Source organism: Mesoplodon bidens, assembly GCF_964165515.1.
Source record: "Mesoplodon bidens genome assembly, contig: HAP1_SCAFFOLD_92, whole genome shotgun sequence".
NCBI lineage: Eukaryota > Metazoa > Chordata > Mammalia > Artiodactyla > Ziphiidae > Mesoplodon > Mesoplodon bidens.
The window spans coordinates 342,356-363,861 of record NW_027672608.1 but is presented as its reverse complement, the minus strand read 5'-3'; the positions used below and the strand labels follow the sequence as shown (position 1 = coordinate 363,861).

Genomic DNA, 21,506 nt, shown 5'->3' with positions numbered 1-21,506 from the left:
AAACAGAACACAATACTTACAATTTAATGAAATTCCAACAGCAAACAGTTCCTATGCGTTTTGGTTTCTAATACCTGCCTACCTAAAGTTAATAATACTTATTACCTGTTCAACAATTACAGAAAAATCTTTTAAAGTTAAGGAAAGTTTGAGGTAAATAAAGAATATTCATTTAAGAATGAAGTAGTCAAGATTTCCTTTTACTCAAAAAAAACAAAAAACAAAACACAAAAATCACTTCCAAGAGTCAACCTCCATGTACAAAAAAGCAAGATCAATCACTAGACGCAAAGGATATTCCAAAGGTCTTTAAAAATGGTAATTAATCTCAAAAAAGGAAAATTAATTTTAGCTTTTATATTTCATTCATTATCAAGACCATATTTGCTTAACAAGATAATTATGCAATTGATACAAAACATACAGCATTTACACTTATCTGTACAAAATAATTTAAGGTTTATAAAAATATTAGAATGTTTAGAGTTGACTGACACAGTCTTAAATAATCTCTTCTAGAGAAGTATAGTAAAACCACTGATTTCCATTTTATTTCTTTTTTAATAAGTCAAAGAAAGGATGCTGCAATGCTTCATCCAAGGTAATTCTTTTCACTGGATCATATTCTAACATTCTTTGAATCAGGTCAAACAGTTTCTCATGTTCTTCATCATGACAGAGCATAAATTCCTGAGGGGAGAAATGACTTTGTTTAAGAAAGACAATAAAAAATAGTTAAAACAGGTTTTTTTGGGGTTTTTTTGTTTTACCTTTAATGGTTTGCAGTGTCTCGTAACATATCTACCAGCAGAACTATGTTCCTCCCAATCTAGCTGATTATGATGAAAATACTTCTGTTTCCTATAGGAAAGTGAAGTCTGGATTAAATTTTAAGAAAAAAAGAAACCCCAAACCCACATTCTTACCCTGCCCCAAACAGGGGATTGGGGGAAAATATGGAACCATAGACATCTCTCTATATATACATAAACATACAATTTCTAAAAATCTCAGCAATAATTATATTGGATACCTTATATGGTATTTTTCCTAATCTTGTACCCTCTGAAGTTTTAGTATCCCACCTAAGTTGTACCATATGTGAAACAATGCCAGCTTCAAAAACAGAGGTTCCTAGATCCATTCCTGTAAATTCTGATTTCACTAGATCTGGAATGGGGCTAGAAATCGTTAACAATTCCCTGGATGACTTCTGCGGTGAAGCTATGTTTTGAAACCACTTATAGTATTCTTGTCCAAAGACGTACATGTGGTTTGCAACAGTCTGGAATTCAAATTTAGATAGGACTCCAAAATCAAGCTCGTTTTACTACTCTATGTATTATTTTTAAATCAACCTAGGAAAACATTTATGCAAAGGTTAACCTGAGTATAAAAACACCACTTTATTTACTGGATCACAAAGTAAATATTGCATTACTTTTCAAAAACTTGACTTCATGAAAAATAATTCAAAATCTACAGTCTTTGGAATAAGCAATAACAACAAAGATGGGTTTTCTATAGTTTGAATATAGGCCACTGCATGTACACAATAAGGACTTTAATCTTAAAAAGCATACCTTGTTTTCTGAATCATGTGTGTTGGTATGGGTCCTAATATATGTTCCATCATTGCCAGGTGTTCTTTATCATCATTAGTCTAAAAAAATAGGAAAAAGAAACTTAGCACTTTCCATTTCCCTACATGCACATAAAAGGATAACACAAGAAAACAGTGTGTCCGGGACTTCCCTGGTGGTCCAGTGGTAGAGAATACACCTTCCAATGCGGGGGACGTGGGTTCGCTCCCTGGTCGGGGAACTAAGATCCCACACGCTGCAGGGCAACTAAGCCTGCCCACCACAAGAGAGCCCACGAGCCACAAACTACAGAGCCCACACACTCTGGAACCCACACACCACAAGTGGAGAGAGAAAACCCACGTACCGCAACAAGAGAGAAGCCCACGTGCTGGAATGAAGACCCAATGTAAACCCCCCAAAAAAGTAAATAAATAAATGTTAAGAAAAAAAAAAAGAAAATAGTGTTTCCATAAAAGGACTAGATTAGACATCTATACAATTTATATTACACTCTACTTCAAAGATGGAATAAAACTGAATGAGCTACACTGATTGTCTGATTTCTGAAATGAATTGGTAAGGTTTGTATAGCTGATTGAGGAACAACTTTTTAAGTATATTTTACTGAAGTACAGTTGATTTACAATGTTCGAATAAGTTGTTTAATGTAAAACAGAACAGTTTTTCCTTATTTGTATTACTTGCACTGTTTAACTGAGGGATGACTGGGAAGATTACCAAAAACCTGGCTACTCATTTTATCGGTTGCTTAACTAACCTCCATTACCCAATGGATAGCAACTTTGTAACACTAATCCTAGACAATAAAAATACAGTCCCAATAATTCTTACAACAACCTTGAGCTAGGAATGTGGGAACATAACTTTCAAAGAGGTTAAGATACTAGCTCAAGCTCATATAGCTCATCAATGAGGAAACCTGAGCTGTGAACCCAACTCAAAACTCATATTCTTAAATTACACAGTAACAGAGCTTTGGCTAAAGTAGAATAAATTGTTAAACTAAATGGTAGACTCCTAAGCGGAGGCTGGAAAGCTTCTTCTATAAAGGACCAGATAGTAAATATTTTAGGCTTGGATGGTCACAGATGGTCTCCACCACATATTCTTTTTCATTTTTTAAAGCAGGCATCAGATAGGATATAGTTTGCCAATCCTTGCTCTGAAGAGCAGAGTCTATGTGCAATGCTTTTTAAATCCATTAACTACTGTGCCTAGCACACTGCTTTCAAAATGTTCTTAAGTCATGACAGGAATAAATAATACAAGCTCCATTATCTTCAAAAAGTTCCTTAGTTGAAGACTATTTTGGAGGGTGGAATTAAAATATAAACCACATCTCACACCAAAGTTAATAATCGACGCTTAAGATCTCAGAATGATTTACAATCATAAAACCATCTGAAGGATTTTATATGTGTCAGAATGAAGAAAGCATGCACTGTGCTCAACTTTTTCCTTGACCCTATAGCTTACTACCACAAAACCAGACACCACCCCCGAGAAATGTCCGACAGCTACGTTCTAGATATCAAACTTGTCTACAAACTCAGAGTACTTTTAACAGATCTCTACGGAGTAGACAGAAGTTTGGTGAGGTGCCCCATAGCAGTGAACACATATATTCTGCAACAGCCACCTAAGTGACTTATAATTCATCACAGCTTCCTCCCTCCTCATCCTGCATTGCCATAACCTCAAAGCAACCTTGACAGTTTTAGCCAGGAACTTCCTAACCACCCTCACAACATCCAACAACACACCTTGATCAAATCACAACCCTCTTAAAGTTCTCCAATGGTTACACCACTTGAAGCTTTCAAGACTTTTAGTTTTCCGACATAAGCAAAATTATGAGGAAAACAAGTAGAGACCTAAATAACATTTTCTCCTTTTTGTTCTGCCAAGTAAGCCAATAACTATTATCATTTCATAGAAAGAACATTTTAAGACCAAAAAAAAAGAGGAGAGATAATTTCTAAATGAAAGCCAGAACGGCAACCCTACAAAATCATTTTCATTTTAGACCGGTCTACATTTGGAAACCACTGACTCCTAGGATAAAACAAATACCTTTCTATGGCAAACAAGTCCACTATGTATCAGTACTTGCCTACTGACACCATTTTCCTATTTATCCAAGACACTCCAGCAGCACTAATCATCCTTCCTCAACTAGAGTAGCTTCCTTTATGCCTCTTGCATTTATGAATACCATTTCTTCCTGATATGGCCATCACACACTCTAGTTTTCTGACAAACTCTTACTCTTCCTTATAGCTTGGATTAAACTCCCTATTCCTCAGTGATGCCTTCTCGAAGGAAACTTAACCGTTCACCTTTTCTGGGTTCCCTTCTACATTGTTCCATTATAGCAAGTATCACATTGTACTGTACGTTTTCCCATGTCTATCCTGTGTATGTCTTCCTTGAGGAGAGAGATGCTGTCTTTTCATTTTTATACACATAGTGCTTAGAAATGTGCCTAGGGTGTCATACATGCTTAATACAACTTACTGTTTCTGAATTCTTTTAATAAAAGTGCAACATAACCAGAGCTGAATTAAAACTGACCATAGTAACACTAATGTAAATTTATGAAGGAGCATCACAATAAAATGGATCATATGAAGTCAATATGAACCACGTGTTTAAAAGCTCCACATGCAGAATGAATTATGACCATTCACTGAGAGTATTTCATTCGACTATGGTTTTAGAGAAGGATGACTATTTTGCACATGGAAGTTTACATCTTAAGAATAATGACACTATGGCAACTTTCCAATATGGAAACAAAAACTTTAACATGCCTTTAACATTAAAGCTCATTATGAATCAGTAAGTAACATTTACTAAATACATACCTGAAAGACTGTGAAACCAAGGTAATATTCAATAAGAATGCAACCTATGCTCCAAACATCACATGGCTGAGACCAACCTAAAGCTATTTAAAAACAAAACCAAACATTTTATTATGCAACCATTTTTAATTGCCAATACACAATATCTTTTCCTATGTGGGTGCTCTCTTTATATAGCCCATTTAGGAGAATATGATAGTAAATTCAGGGTTTACATTTTTAGTTTTATACCAAACATTATTCAGTATGCTTTCAGAGTCCTCCATATTCTTGTATCAAATTACAGTATTTTAACCTGGGGGAGGAGGCATTTTATGGAAAGTAAGAGGGGTTAGCAAATATTCCATAGTCTCTGAATTGCTTGTGCAATGAGGAGCACTGTTATACCCACTTAACGGTTGTTCTATGAAATTTTACATTTTATTAGTGCAAACATAGGTCAATAATTATCCTCAGAGTGTAATTACTAACCCCTTATCAATTACCATCAGCTTGATATCTGAGTTTATTTCTTCCATTAAAAGAAATAGTAGTGTCACATAAATTATGTAAGAATTATAATGGATATTATAAGCAGTGTCACCCATAAGCAGAATTATACAGATATTTAAAGTTCACATAGAGAGGTATCTATATATGTACTTTCAGGTTGTCTATACATGATCATATATTTTCTCCTTCAGAATTCTCAATAGTAACATTATTCAGAAAAGAAAAAACACCTAGCCTTAAGTCTCTATCTATTTAGAAAGGAAAAGTGTAAACCTAAAACATACAGATGTTTTAACCTTTTATAGATTAAGTTTTTAATAAAAAAATAATGTACAAATAAAACCTACTTTAAAAGACATTTCAATTACTTTCAGTAACATTACTGAATTTAAAGACAAGGGAAGGAACAATATATTCAAGGAACTTGACTATGATTTAGCCATTTTTATTAACCCTCATGGTACTTATCACTTGAACAAAAGGATAATGGAGCATGGTTTCTACTTACAGTAACACATACAAAATCTGCAAATGATAGAGCTTGGATCTAAGATGAAAGTTTTCTTTTCCAGCCACTCCTGTCTCCCAGTCCAGCTTTCTCCCAAGTGACTGTAAACTACCTCATTCTCTTATGGCTCAGCTCTCATACTCTTTGGAATTTCACATCATTCACATTTACCAACTTCTGTTTACTACCAACACCCAAGTCATGAGACCAACTGTCCTCCTCAGTGGTGGCACCTGACAACATCTTCCTCTTCAACCTAATTCTGCCTTAATCCTCAGGAGTAACACTTCACAAACACACAAAGAACCCTTCTAATCTTCCCATCTGTTCATTTCTTTTCCTAAACACCAATAACCCCAATTTCAGATTTATATCAACTATCCCCAGCCTGGCCACACATGGGACTGTATTATTACTAGGAATCACTGTATCTTACACAATCTAGGAGGAGGCCATTAACTAACTGTAAGATACACCACTGTTTTGTGAACCAATAACCAAGAAAAAATGCCGTTTTGTCCTATGTTTCCTCACATGTTAAAATGTGGAGAAAAATCTTCTTAAAATTGATAAAACACAGCAAGTTATCTCTTTTTAAGCTCTGAAAATACCTATCTGTCCACAATCTCCTCCCACACTCTTTTCTTTTACCTTCATTGCAGCCTTCAGACCTCAACCATGAATACACTTTCTAAACTACTGCAACATAGCAGCTTCTTTCAGACCATACTAAGCAGAAATCCTAGTAACATCAATCTCAAAGATGAGCTCCAAACCTGTGCTATCCTATGTGGTAGCCACTAGCCACATGTGGTTATTTAAATCGAAAAGTTTAATTAATTTAAAATTCAGTTCCTCAGTCACACTGGCTATACTGAACGTACACAGTAGTCTACGTGTGGCTACTAATGGCTACCATGTTGGATAGTGCAGATATACAACATTTCTACCATCATGGAAAGTTCAACTAGCCAGCACTACAAACTATTCTTAATTTCCTGTCCCTTTTACTAATTCTTTACTCTAGGTAAACATCATTAGTTTGCTCTCACACTCATATTCTCAACTACCAAGTCCTCTTAGACAAAAGGTAAAAAGTGGAAAAGACTGATTCCACAAAGATGTTTTACTATCAACCTCGGTTGAAACTTACTTTTGGCAAAGTAATATGCTTATACCATTTACCTATCTCCCAATATCACCTGATCTGAATTTTTCCCACTGTCTCCAAGCCCCCAAATCCATCCCTGACTTCCTTGCTCTATCAACATGACTCGGTCTCGAACTTTTAAATTTTGAGGCATAAGATGTGCTCTCCCTCACTGAGTTCCCTTTTATTAATATTGAAAAACCCTGCACCTTAACTAATTTTCCTTTCCATGCTTTCCCATGTCAAAGATGATCAAAGAAGCTCTCCTCTTAGACTAGCCCCTCTTTCTTCTCCTCTTAACCTCCATCCACCCTACATCTAGATGTCTGCCAGCCAAATCTTTAGCATTTTCCCCAGCACCATGCTTTGTGATGAGACGAAAAGAGGTGCCCACATCGCTTCAAAATCACACTGCTGTCATGGACTTAGCCAATACAGCTTGTTCTCTTATGATCTTGTAAGACTGACTTGTTCAAAAAGAACCACCACCTGGAATATCTTTACAGATGATATCACATTTTTCCCACTCAGGAAAAATATTTATAGCAATGTCCAGACAGCTTTCATGAAAACAGAAAACATTTTCTGTACACTGCTAAGAAAATTACAGCTATCCCCCAACTACCTGCCCCCCAATAAAAGCTATAGAGAACAAAATATCTCTTTTTCAATTAAAATATCAGGAAGTCTGGTATCTACTAACCCAAAATGACCTCTGGAGCTCTGTAATGCCGTGTAGATACCAAAGTGCTATGATGTTCATCATCGTATGTTGCACTTCCTAAGTCAATAATTTTGATATCTGTGTTTTGCAGTGTGCGTTCATCACGTTTCTAGAGATACAGTTAAGTAAACACAAAGATCAATAAAGATATGAAATATTTTATAGCACTATCCAAAAGGCTTGCACATGAATTCTCTTTTTGATTTTCAAAATAACCCCATGAGATAGGCAAAGGATTACCCTTTTGGGGTTAAACGTCAGGATATAATAAGCCTCAAAGGTAAAATTCCTCATCCAAGGATCACCAAGCTAAATTAATTTTAAAGACAACTACCAAAATTAAAACAAGTGTAACTTACCATTTTTGAATTATACTTGACTACATAGTCAGACTCCACAAATAAAATATTTTCAGGCTTCAGATCTGTATGGGTTAATTTATTATGATGCAAAACTACAAAAGAACAAAAAGACATTATTAGTTTCACTTACAAATTTAATCTGTACCGGGGGAAAGGAGAATTAGTAGTAGAGGTAGGGATCAAAAGTGGTTTCATCTTTACTTGCAACGTGCATTTTTAGTGACAATGGTTTGATATGTTGCTTGTCCAATAAAACCTTTAATTTACTGGTATTTAAAAATTTAACAAGTATACTTACAATTTATTGACTGACAGATCTGATATGCCATTTGCCTGATATGGTCAATTTGAAATGGCAGAAAGCTATTTTCTTTAATGAAATCATAGGTACTAAGTCCCAGGAGTTCGAACACAATACAAATATGACCATGATGATCAAACCATTCTAGCATCTGGACACATCGGCTGAAACAGATCAGAATACAAATAATTCAGTTCACAGAATTCTGATTATTTCATGTAACATAATGGATCACAGTTCCAAGTTTCTTACTTACAAGACATTATTGGGATCAGTACTATTTAAATATTCCAATACTTCGATTTCTGAATGAGCTGCTTCACGATATTGTCCCACATTTTTTATGATTTTCATTGCGACATGTATGCCACCCCTTAAAAACAAAATGAAAATGGTAAATGTACAGAAGCGCGTTGAAGACATGCATCCTCTAGAGCAGCTGTCACCAACCTTTTTGGCACCAGGGACCGGTTACATGGAAGACAATTTTTCCATGGTTGAGGGGAGGGTGTGATGGTTCAGGTGGTAATGCAAGCTATGGTGAGCAGCAGATGAAGTTTCACTCACTCGCCCACTGCTCACCTCCTGCTGTTAGGCCCAGTTCCTACCAGTCCACGGCCCAGGGGTTGGGGACCCCTGCTCTAAAGCATCATCTTGTTAAGTACCAATCACTCTATGCTATTTTCCTAAAATAATCTTTCAGGGTATATTATAGCAGATCTATAAACATTTTTTTCAAAACATTTTGACAAAATATACATTATACAGAGTGATGATTTCTCTTAATACTTATGAACGTTAATGTTTGTTTCCAAAAGTTAAAATTTACCTAGATTTTATAAGTAGTTTTTTTTAAAAAAAAGGATAAAATTATAAACCTTGAACATACTACTGCTGAAAACATTCACTCATTCGCCAGGCTAGACCGAATGTGCCAGATGTTGCATTGGAATCACTGTTAGAAAGAGCTTGTTCCATGTACCTCACAGACTAATGGAAAAGACAGACACTTGAACAACTTATCATTAGGTTAGAAGTGCCTGGTATAAGGAATAGAGAGAAGAAAGAACCTAACCATCAGAGTTAGGGGAGCTCAGACTTCTTCAGAGAAGAAAGACAACTATCAGTTTGTTAGATAATTCTGGCAAAGGAGACACCAGCAATAAGTCATCAAGCCAAAAAAATGTTTAGTGCATTCACGGATGCGAATAGGTATAAATAGCAACAATGTAGGGTAGCGTGTTTTAGACCGGGGCATCTGTAGTACTTCCTAAAAAGTACAGAGGGAATTCCCTGGTGGTCCAGTGGCTTAAGACATGAGCTTTCACTGCCGTGGGCACAGGTTCAATCCCTGGTCGAGGAGCTGAGATCCCGCAAGCCATGTGGCGCGGCCGAAAAAAAAAAGCCGTAAATGATTTTGAGGAAAAGGATTTCCAAATCTTCAGCTTCCTTCGGTCCTCTTTTCTAAACCTGATCTTCTTGAATACAAGCCAGCAGTCAACCCTGCATTTTTCACTATGGCCTTCCCACATTACAAAAGAGAACCCCATGCACGTGAAATTAATATGGCAAGGTTTGTGCACCAGGCTGTTTATAAAAAAGAAAGAAAAAATTCTTTGAGGCAAAAATTTTTCTAGTGGCTGGATAGCAAACCGATTCCAAACTCATTTCTTTTGACAAGGTCCCAGTGAAGTTGTGGTCTGATATATAATCATCAAAATAAATTTTTAATGATTTATCTCCCTATGATGTATAGCATATATGTCCAGACTTAAAAGAATTACTATAAAACTGCTGTGACAAATCTTCTTCTAGTCTCATCTATTTCACCATATGGACAAGTTTTCTAACTGCTAATAAGCTATAAAAATGAACAGTGCTAATAGCTATAAAAATGAAAAATGGATAATGGTGTTAGCTAATGCTACTATAGTAATCATATTGCAGTATATAAATGTTCAAACCAACATTATACACCTTAAACTTATAAGCTTACATATTACTTGTCAATTAAAAAAAAGAAAAATGGAAACTTAATGTTAAAACAGTAAGATTTATCTATGGACACAGGAACTCATTTTTCAAAGGCCCCAACCATCTCAATAAAAGATATATTTTCAATTACATTGTATATTTTAGGTCTAATAAGTATCAAAATTTGTAACAGATTTTTACTTGATCAATTGAATACTATTCATTGGAATATCTCAAATACTCAAGTCTTGGAACTTCAAGAAATTTTTAAAAGACCTAAATGGGACAACTAGTGAAATGTGAACCAGGTTGTAGATAAGCTGGCAAAACTTGAAAATGCATATAACATGTAAATATAGAGAATGATTAAACACTGTAAAATGTTAACATTTGTGGAATCTGGGTGAAGAATAGATGGGAATTCTTAGCAAATTTCCTAAGTCAAAGTATTTCAAAATATCTTAAAATTTTACTTTATGTTCACATTTTTGTCATAGAGAGGAAAGGGTGATAATAAAAGACACTTAGGATAATATTCTTTATGAAAAGAGAAGTAAAATTTAAGTTCAAGATAAAGCATTTCTAAGTATTCAAGAAAAGTTTGTTCATGGATGACAGGAGGTATCAAGCTACTGTATTTAGAGTCCCCCAAACATATTTAGAAAGAGAGATATGTTTTTTTTAAAAAAAATCTCCATTTACAATAAGCTGGAAATTACATCCTCAACTATTTTATGATGAAAAGTTGAGATGTCAATTTAGAAATGTGCAGTTTCCACTAAACTGTTGTAAGACGTTCACTTACAAAAAAATTTGCAACCGCAGAATAGAGATCCTAGAGGAAAACATGAAAATGAAGCAGAGAGGGTCAAATAACAAAAAGTTTAGTATAACTCGTTAAAGAATCTGGACTTTATTCTGTAGGCTTCAAGTAATATAATTTATTTATAGTTTGAGAAGCTAACCCTAACGTGCAAATATTATCCTTTGGAAATAAAAGTTTCTGAACCAAGAAGATTAGACATGCTAATTTATTGTCTCTGCAATTCAAAAGTAGGGTAAAGCACTCCAAATCTCTTATAGAAAGCTAAGGACCTAAGTTCTGGGAAAGTCTTCACTTGAACACAGACATTAATTTCAATGAACTCCATCTGATAAAAATTTTCAACATTCTTGGTCAAAATCCATACTTATGGTAAATAAATCATACACAGTCCAAGAACTTTTGAATACTTATACCTCCCAGGAAAACACATAGCTACCACTTAAATTCCATTTCATCTAAATTATGGATCCTTCTCCACCAAAAATATCAGAATGTTCAAAAAAGAAAAACAACAAACTTACATGCCATGATCAATGCACTCTACAACTCTGCCAAAGGTCCCTTCTCCCAAAGTGTTCACGATTTCATCTAAAGTGAGGGGGGAGAAAGAAGTGTAAGTACCTGAGTACAAATTATCAGTTATTCAAATAATGAATGCTTAAGTGTGGAATTTTTTCAAATGCTCTCTATTAAAGCATAATTAAGGTTCCAGCACTCAAATTATTTTATTTTCAGCTGCTACAAAAATAATTTAGATAGAGCTATCTTTCTTGCTCTAATCTCAAATTCCACTGATTATTTTGGAACTTTAGAGTAGAAATATTTAAACTCTATAGAAAAGAAGAAATACAAAAGAACAACAAACAAACCCACAAAAAAAAACAAAAAAACAATGAAGAGTTCTTTAGCCCCCCGCTGACAAACTATTCATAAAAAGATTATTCTGTCTGCAAAGTTTAAAAAGTGTTGAAAAATATTCTATACATCTTGCTTTTAGAACGTCTCCACTTTGACAGATAAGGTAACCCTCTTCATCATCTTCTATACTCCTGGATCTTTTCCTTTGGTGGCTCTTCTGGAACGGCAAGTGGGCAGCACCAAGATCGTCCTGCCAATCAATATAGCAGAGTGAATTCAGGGCAGAATACGCAATTCATTCAGCGGGCAGATATTCAGGCATTCAGATAAGAACCAGGCCACGAACAGTTGGCAGGAGCAATTTCAAATTCAGTCCCCAGAAATTCACAGGACACAGTTTATGTTACAGAAGAAAAACATGGCAAGATTTTCAGATAAGTTACTTAAAGTGGCAATAGAAAAAACAACACAATTGTCTCTAAAATACTGACTTAATTGAAGTCTGAAATTTAAAGAATGCAATGTCATGATCTATTAATCTCGTTATAAAATAGCCTATGCTGTGAGTTGAAATGTCTAGTTTGGCAGGAAAATGCTTTAAAATGTCAAGATTAGTACAAATTGATACTTAGCAATATTTTTAAACATACTTATTAAAATAAAAGGGGAAAATAAAGGCTAATGTCAATGTTTGATCTAATCAATGATAGTTCTAGTGAAGAAAACTTGGGGAGGAAAATAATAATTCATAGTTTACTGCAAACAAGTGAAGATTCATGAGTGTAAAAAAAAAGGGCAGGCTTTCTGGACAATAATTTCCACTTCAGCACCCACTTTCAGAACTCCAATGGAACTAATTGCAGATTGTGCTATACACAGGGTAAGTATCCACCAGTGCAACTTTCTACATTTGTCTCCAAGTACTGGAAAAGGGGTTTCTTTTAAAGTAAAAAATGTTTAAGATGAAGGAAAAGATGGGTGCTTCATCTTTTCATATGATTATGTTATAAAAGATAAAAATATTTTTAACATTAAAATCAAGAACCTCATGATCTGGTCTGCAGAAAATGAGTAAATGTGGGCAAATGAGGACTAACTAATAAATGCAGATAAGTTGTAAGAATTTGGAAGTTTCCTTTAAGGATTCAAGTAATATAAACACAATTATATTCATATAGTATTATAAACTTTTTCAAACTTATTGGCTCAGTAAGAGCTTTTACACACAAATAAGTATCCACCCAAAATAAAAACAAAATCAATCATACCGAACGTGACTGATTACTTGAACAGTGTCTATTACACTTCCTTTTAGGACTGCTTCTCCAGCTTCGGACTGAAGATTTACTGCAGTGAATTCGATAACTGCTTTCAACATCTGTGTGATAACGTCTAGGAACATATCCTTTGCAGTAGTCATTTCTGTATTCATCAATGTTAGGAACATATCCTTTGCAGTAGTCATTTCTGTATTCATCAATGTTAGGAACATATCCTTTGCAGTAGTCATTTCTGTATTCATCAATGTTAGGAACATATCTTTTGCAGTAGTCATTTCTGTATTCATCAATGTTACGAACGTATCTTTTGCAGCAGTCATTTCTGGATTCATCAATGATACGAACGTATCTTTTGCAGCAGTCATTTCTGTATTCATCAATGTTACGAACGTATCTTTTGCAGCAGTCACTTCTGTATTCATCAAGGTTACGAACGTATCTTTTGCAGCAGTCACTTCTGTATTCATCAATGTTAGGAACGTATCTTTTGCAGCAGTCACTTCTGTATTCATCAATGTTAGGAACGTATCTTTTGCAGCAGTCACTTCTGTATTCATCAATGTTAGGAACGTATCTTTTGCAGCAGTCACTTCTGTATTCATCAATGTTAGGAACGTATCTTTTGCAGCAGTCACTTCTGTATTCATCAATGTTAGGAACGTATCTTTTGCAGCAGTCACTTCTGTATTCATCAATGTTAGGAACGTATCTTTTGCAGCAGTCACTTCTGTATTCATCAATGTTAGGAACGTATCTTTTGCAGCAGTCACTTCTGTATTCATCAATGTTAGGAACGTATCTTTTGCAGCAGTCACTTCTGTATTCATCAATGTTAGGAACGTATCTTTTGCAGCAGTCACTTCTGTATTCATCAATGTTAGGAACGTATCTTTTGCAGCAGTCATTTCTGTATTCATCAATGGTAGGAACGTATCTTTTGCAGCAGTCATTTCTGTATTCATCAATGTTAGGAACGTATCTTTTGCAGCAGTCATTTCTGTATTCATCAATGTTAGGAACGTGTCTTTTGCAGTAGTCATTTCTGTATTCATCAATGTTAGGAACGTGTCTTTTGCAGTAGTCATTTCTGTATTCATCAATGTTAGGAACGTATCTTTTGCAGTAGTCATTTCTGTATTCATCAATGTTAGGAACGTATCTTTTGCAGTAGTCATTTCTGTATTCATCAATGTTAGGAACGTATCTTTTGCAGTAGTCATTTCTGTATTCATCAATGTTAGGAACGTATCTTTTGCAATAGTCATTTCTGTATTCATCAATGTTAGGAACGTATCTTTTGCAGCAGTCACTTCTGTATTCATCAATGTTAGGAACGTATCTTTTGCAGCAGTCACTTCTGTATTCATCAATGTTTGGAACGTATCTTTTGCAGCAGTCACTTCTGTATTCATCAATGTTACGAACGTATCTTTTGCAATAGTCATTTCTGTATTCATCAATGTTAGGAACGTATCTTTTGCAGCAGTCACTTCTGTATTCATCAATGTTAGGAACGTATCTTTTGCAGCAGTCACTTCTGTATTCATCAATGTTAGGAACGTATCTTTTGCAGCAGTCACTTCTGTATTCATCAATGTTACGAACGTATCTTTTGCAGCAGTCACTTCTGTATTCATCAATGTTAGGAACGTATCTTTTGCAGCAGTCACTTCTGTATTCATCAATGTTAGGAACATAACTTTTCCAGCAGTCATTTCTGTATTCATCAATGTTAGGAACGTATCTTTTGCAGCAGTCACTTCTGTATTCATCAATGTTAGGAACGTATCTTTTGCAGCAGTCACTTCTGTATTCATCAATGTTTGGAACGTATCTTTTGCAGCATTCACTTCTGTATTCATCAATGTTACGAACGTATCTTTTGCAATAGTCATTTCTGTATTCATCAATGTTAGGAACGTATCTTTTGCAGCAGTCACTTCTGTATTCATCAATGTTAGGAACGTATCTTTTGCAGCAGTCACTTCTGTATTCATCAATGTTAGGAACGTATCTTTTGCAGCAGTCACTTCTGTATTCATCAATGTTACGAACGTATCTTTTGCAGCAGTCACTTCTGTATTCATCAATGTTAGGAACGTATCTTTTGCAGCAGTCACTTCTGTATTCATCAATGTTAGGAACATAACTTTTCCAGCAGTCACTTCTGTATTCATCAATGTTAGGAACGTATCTTTTGCAGCAGTCACTTCTGTATTCATCAATGTTAGGAACGTATCTTTTGCAGCAGTCACTTCTGTATTCATCAATGTTAGGAACGTATCTTTTGCAGCAGTCACTTCTGTATTCATCAATGTTAGGAACGTATCTTTTGCAGCAGTCATTTCTGTATTCATCAATGTTAGGAACGTATCTTTTGCAGGAGTCATTTCTGTATTCATCAATGTTAGGAACGTATCTTTTGCAGGAGTCATTTCTGTATTCATCAATGTTAGGAACGTATCTTTTGCAGTAGTCATTTCTGTATTCATCAATGTTAGGAACGTATCTTTTGCAGTAGTCATTTCTGTATTCATCAATGTTAGGAACGTATCTTTTGCAGTAGTCATTTCTGTATTCATCAATATTAGGAACGTATCTTTTGCAGCAGTCACTTCTGTATTCATCAATGTTAGGAACGTATCTTTTGCAGCAGTCACTTCTGTATTCATCAATGTTTGGAACGTATCTTTTGCAGCAGTCATTTCTGTATTCATCAATGTTAAGAACGTATGTTTTGCAGCAGTCATTTCTGTATTCATCAATGCTAGGAACGTATCTTTTGCAGCAGTCATTTCTGTATTCATCAATGTTAAGAACGTATCTTTTGCAGCAGTCATTTCTGTATTCATCAATGTTAGGAACATATCTTTTGCAGTAGTCATTTCTGTATTCATCAATGTATCTCCGGTCCCGATAATATCTCTCAATCAAGAACCTTGCTTCTAAATAATGACTGCAAACACATTAAAGTATTTAAAATTACTCTCTTCATTCTAGAATGCTTTAACGTTTAACCACATTTTAACGTGGTTAAAATAAAACATTCTCTCAAGAATTCCTGGTTTCAACAGCTAACTCAATAAAAGAAAAAAATACAAATTGATGAATTAGAATTTATACTTAACTCACAAAACTTAACTAATTTTACTTTAACCAACAAGCAAATGGGTACATATATCTCTATTAATATATACTGCTATGAAGGAACAAACTTTGGGTGAAATCATTCAACATATTCAGTGTTTACTTGATTAAGTGTCCCTTTACCTTCTGGTGAAATTTAAGACCAAAAATTCACAAAACTGCTCTTCTGAAATTCATCAATCTTATGATATATGCATCTGTAACTAAGCTCTCTTCCTTTTTGCAGAGCCACACACAACATGAGGCAGGCAAAACAGGATTCCTTTCCTTCTTAATGTAAGTTAGGTATCTCTGGCACACAGAGTTCTTTCACAAAAGGTGTATTAGAGCTAAAAGGAATCTTAAATATATTTCAGGCCTTTCATTTTACAGATGACTACACTGAGATCCCTAGAAGGAAAACGATTTGCCATGGTTGTAGAGCACATTCTAAATCCTATTGTATGTGCCAGTATTATTATACACACCACCTATTCCATCTCCTCTCCTCTATTTCGAGCTTCCTGTATCTTTCTGAGAAATAGGCAACACAGTTTTTGAAGGCTGCTTCATGTGCCAAAAATATCCAAAATATATGCCCCTCAAATGAGAAAAGGTTCTTGTCATTGCTTGCTTAGGATTTCCCAACACCCTACTTCCCTTTGCATTTTGAATTTCCTGTCACTCCTGCTTGTGAAATAAACAAGAATTCAGGGAAAACAGCATCATCTAGTGCCATAGTGCTTACCTTCTTTTTTTATTTTTATTATTTTTTTTGCGGTACGCAGGCCTCTCACAGTTGTGGCCTCTCCCGTTGTGGAGCACAGGCTCCGGATGCGCAGGCCCAGCATCCATGGCTCATGGGCCTAGCCACTCCACGGCATGTGGGATCCTCCCGGACCGGGACACGAACCTGTGTCCCCTGCATCAGCAGGCGGACTGTCAACCACTGCACCACCAGGTAAGCCCCATAGTGCTTAACTGATGAATCTACAGATCCCTTTGAAAATCTAATTGAGAGGTATGGACCCTCTCCCCTAAGAAATGCACAAATGCGTAAACAAAACTTGGCAAGGAATTTCAGAGATCATGGACCTCAGGAAGTCAATGGATTCCAGTTAAGCAGCCTTGATTTGATGGAAAGAAAAAGACAGAGTCAACTGAACCAGTTTCCTGTACCCCTCTCTACCTGGGATGAGTATCCTTTCCAACAGTGGGAAGCTTCAAGAGGGATGCACGTGGAGCACTGAGGGAGAGAGGGGACACCTGCCCAGTCAGACACACCAGCTAAAATAATCCTGACAAGTAATGGAGTGACAGATGTTAACTAGACTGCCCTCACTAACCTCGTTCTTTTTCCCAGAATATGTTGTCATTCTTTTTTCTCAGGAGGCTGGTTTATGCAAAAATAAAGGAGAAGCATCTCTAAAACTGCTACTCAACAGGGCTGGCATCAAATCCAGGCTGGGGAGATGCAGAAACCCCCTTTCCCCAGTGTCAGCCTTAAGTTCTAGCCATTGGAGAAACAACTCAGGATATTAGGGTCTAAATCTGGGTCTAAGTCAGGGATCTGATCAGTTGCTTGGAACCGTTAAGGGAGAGATCTACAATACGTCAAACTAGAAATTACCATACTCTAAAGGGCATCTGTTTAATTCTGTAAGACATCCTTCCCATAAAAGTCTAAAATGTATCGGAAAACTCTAACACTAATAATCCTTAGCGGGACTAGTGCATGAAATTAGAGCTGCTGATAATCCATAAATAATCTATAGAATAACAAACATGGAGTGAAGTAATACTATGAGGATAAACTAAAAAGATGACGACCTCTTCAGCCTACAACAACCGAGCCTTAGAGATTATATAAACAAAGTCTACAGAATTATAAAGGCTATATGGACAGAGTGAATAGGATGAACAGACTGATTGAATTTCTAAAAATAGTCACTGAATGTCCAGTGAATATTTCACTGTAGTTCTTTAAAACAGCCAAGACTAATGAGGCTATGGGCATTCGTTTCTATTTCCACACAGGTCCTGTGGAAGATAAAAAACATATGAGGCAAAATCCCTGCCAACAAATAACTGTTCAATTTGAGATTACTCACACAAAAATAAAACAAAACTCAACCATGCAGGAAATGCCGAAAGCCTGGATATGAGTGCTTAGGAGAAAAAACTCATAATGCTTAAAATGGTCAGGGAAGATTTCGTGAAAAAGAAGGGAAGAGTTGCATCTTATAGGGACATCAGGATTTGGATAAAGTAGGAAGTAGAAGAAGTGCCAGGAAAGAAAAATGGCATATGACCATCTTACATTTATAGAGTACTTTTAGCCAGAATGGTTTAGAGATGAGTTTGTCTACATGTTACTTAGGAAATAGTAAGTAGACAATTTCAGCAAGAGCAATTTTCACATAGGGGAACATAGGCAAATAAATAAGCTGGGAACAGATCATCCAAAATCTTGCATGCCAGGCTAAAGGGCTTAAAACAGTGTTTCTCAAAGGGTGGTCTGTTTATTAACAATATCGAAATACTGAATTTTTAAAAATGAAGATCCCTGGACCCCAGGTCAGACTCACTGAATAATCTGGTAATATGCATTTTAAACATACCTCCAAAGTGATTCTATTCACACTAAAGTTTGAGAATCACTGGTTTAAGGCTTGATACTCTATGTTACAACAAGACATTTAAGGATATAAAATGTGTTCACAGTGTTCACAGCCACATCAGTCTTCCTGTGTAGAATTAATTGATTAAGCTTGTAGGAAGGGAGCAATTCACAGGCTACTTACAAATCAGAAAGAAAAGACACTCTGAAATATATAGGAAAAAAGGTAAGATAATTGATATACAATAAAAGCGCTGATAAATCATAAGAAAAATATGCTTTAATAGAAAAAATAGGCTAAGAATACAAAAATAATGTTCACAATCAACTAGACTTCAATTAAAAAAATATTCAAGTGTTCAATAAGCACATGACAGAGGACAAATTCAGCAGAAATTTAAACATTCAAATGAAAAGAAAACACTATTCTTGGCATTTCAAAATACACAAGACTAGTGACAGCATGTCGTAGGGAGTGTAACTTGGTACAAACTTTCTAGAAAAATATGTGGAAAAATATGTGAATATGTAGCAATTGCCTTATAAGAGTTCACACCCTTTCACTTGAAACTGTCCCTTCTTAGAACCTATTTTCAGGAAATATTCAGAGGCAAAGATTTGTATACAAAGATATTTTTCAGAAGAAATAACTTTACATCCAAATGAGGGACTAGCATCCTACCAAGAGTACCTTCTTTATATGCTTCTGTATTTTTCATTTTTTTTCCAATAATTTTACAAAAGAAAAACTCTTATGAAGATTTGAATCTTGAAAAAGACTATTAGATTACTCCAGATTACGGAGAGCAATTAGCACCAGACATCTCTGGTGCCAATATCAAAGAAGAAACTATTGGCCTAGTGGTTATTGCACTGACTCAGTATCATCTTGATGTGGTTAATTGTGAATATGAATAACTGTTCATCATTCATATCACTTCCTTTCGACACATACAATGCATAATAAATCCATGAATGGTTAGTACTATATGTTAAGGCTTACAGAGTATTTTGTAGTTATCATAATATAGGGTACAGATATTCTTGTATAATACATCAATTAGCTCAGGTCATTGAAATCCTGGCATAGATTCTCCCTCTTCCCTCCATATGATAGTGTGTGAAGAATGATTAGTCTGCACTGATTAACAACAAGCTCACTGTTCTACAGAACAAGTCTGTTTTGCCATGGAGAAGGAAAAAAATTGCATACTGTTTTTTAAATAACGCCAGTTGGCTAATTTAGAAAGCAATCTGGCAAACAGTCCCAGTGGAACATCTGCACAAAACAAGGAGAAAACATAGAACCACCAAACACAAATGAGAAAGGGAAATTAACGGAGGACAGAATGAAAGAAACTCTATTCACCTAGGCTTTGTTTAATCATTTAGGAACTTGAAAAATTCCTTCAATTCTATATAAATGTAGTACCTCCAAATTTTACACTGGTAAGAATACAACAGAACAGGACACATGCCATTGGAAATTTTTAATGAGGTCCTTCTTACAACAGCCAAGCTTCTAAAAGTCCCAAACATATCCACTGGCCTTATCTACAAATATAACCTGTAGAATACAGTATAAGCAACTAATCCCCAACACACTTTAACATTCTCACACACCACATGCTATTTTTCCATCTGGATGAACTCTTCCCGACCCTTCATTAGCTCTCATTTGTGGAACCCTAAATAAGTGCCCCAATGTACAGCTCTCCCTACTACATACAAGTTAAAGGCACTCACTGGTCCTTTAATCACTTACTTAACTTTCGTGTGTCTCATTTCCCACAACTATATTACTGGCGGCTGGGACTCCAGCAACTGTTTCCTACAGCTCCCAAATGTACACAGATATGTGAGAGTAGGAACTCTGTTCTATTCACAGCAGTGTCTAGCATATAAGAGGCACTCAGTAAATATTTTCTGAATGAGTATTTGTTGACTGATTTATAAAACAATCTGACAGATGAAAGCTATATAAGCTAATGACAAGTCATTACAACTATTAGTGTTAAAATGGTACTAGTTCAAGCGTAATTTACCAATAAGATTCTTTAAGCTGGTGATGTGGTTTACAATGTCTGTTCTCTTGTGTACTACTGTGGGATCTCCTTTTCCGTTTGTGACTTCCACTGTAGCTTTCATGTCCCCAGCTTTCTCTGTTATCCCAGTCAGGGCAGTGAGTTCTTCTGGAATGCCTCATCTGTTAATGGAAATGAAAAGTGAGTTGTGGAATTTACAGACGGTTATATTTAGTAAATAAAATATTTCACATTAATATTAATTAAATAGAAAAAAACCAGCACATGGGGTCATACAGGTTCTAAAATCTTCATAGGTAATGGTTCCCAAGGCATGGAGGCACTATCCCACTGGTATGTCAGATGATTCTAAGTGGCATACACACCTAGTACTAAATGATAACACTGTGAGACCTTAATGCATTTTCTTTTCATTCTTCTGGATAAATTCTCAGCTTGGTGCATATCTTCAACTAACACTTGCTAACTGCCATTTTTAAAAAAAGAGTCAGGATTCAGGCTTACAGCCTTCAGTAGACAACAATATCTAGCTAGAAATTAATAACTTTTTTGGTTTTATTTTTATCATTACCTTCTTTCTATGGTAAATTATTACTAATCTCTTAAGTTATTGATATAGTCAAATTATTAAGTTATTGATGTTAACTTTAAATGTGAACTAATTTAAAACAAATATCGCAAGTGTCATGCAGCTTTGTTGAAATACTGTGATACAAATAACTGAAATCAGAGAAACACTTAGGGATAGAATATAGGAGATGACTGT

At 35.5% G+C, this 21,506-nt stretch overlaps 1 pseudogene across 1 annotated transcript; it reads right to left on the bottom strand.

The window, feature by feature from the left end:
• Nucleotides 1–539: 539 nt before the first annotated feature.
• On the bottom strand, nt 540–20,933 carry LOC308609911 (dual specificity protein kinase CLK4-like; annotated as a pseudogene). The gene is made up of 14 exons: nt 20,741–20,933; nt 19,909–19,974; nt 15,807–15,905; nt 12,938–13,061; nt 11,796–11,886; nt 11,333–11,399; nt 8,268–8,384; nt 8,009–8,175; nt 7,708–7,802; nt 7,328–7,457; nt 4,475–4,557; nt 1,584–1,663; nt 771–861; nt 540–690 (listed from the first exon to the last, which is right to left on the bottom strand). The product of its transcript is annotated as a dual specificity protein kinase CLK4-like (transcript).
• Nucleotides 20,934–21,506: the final 573 nt, after the last annotated feature.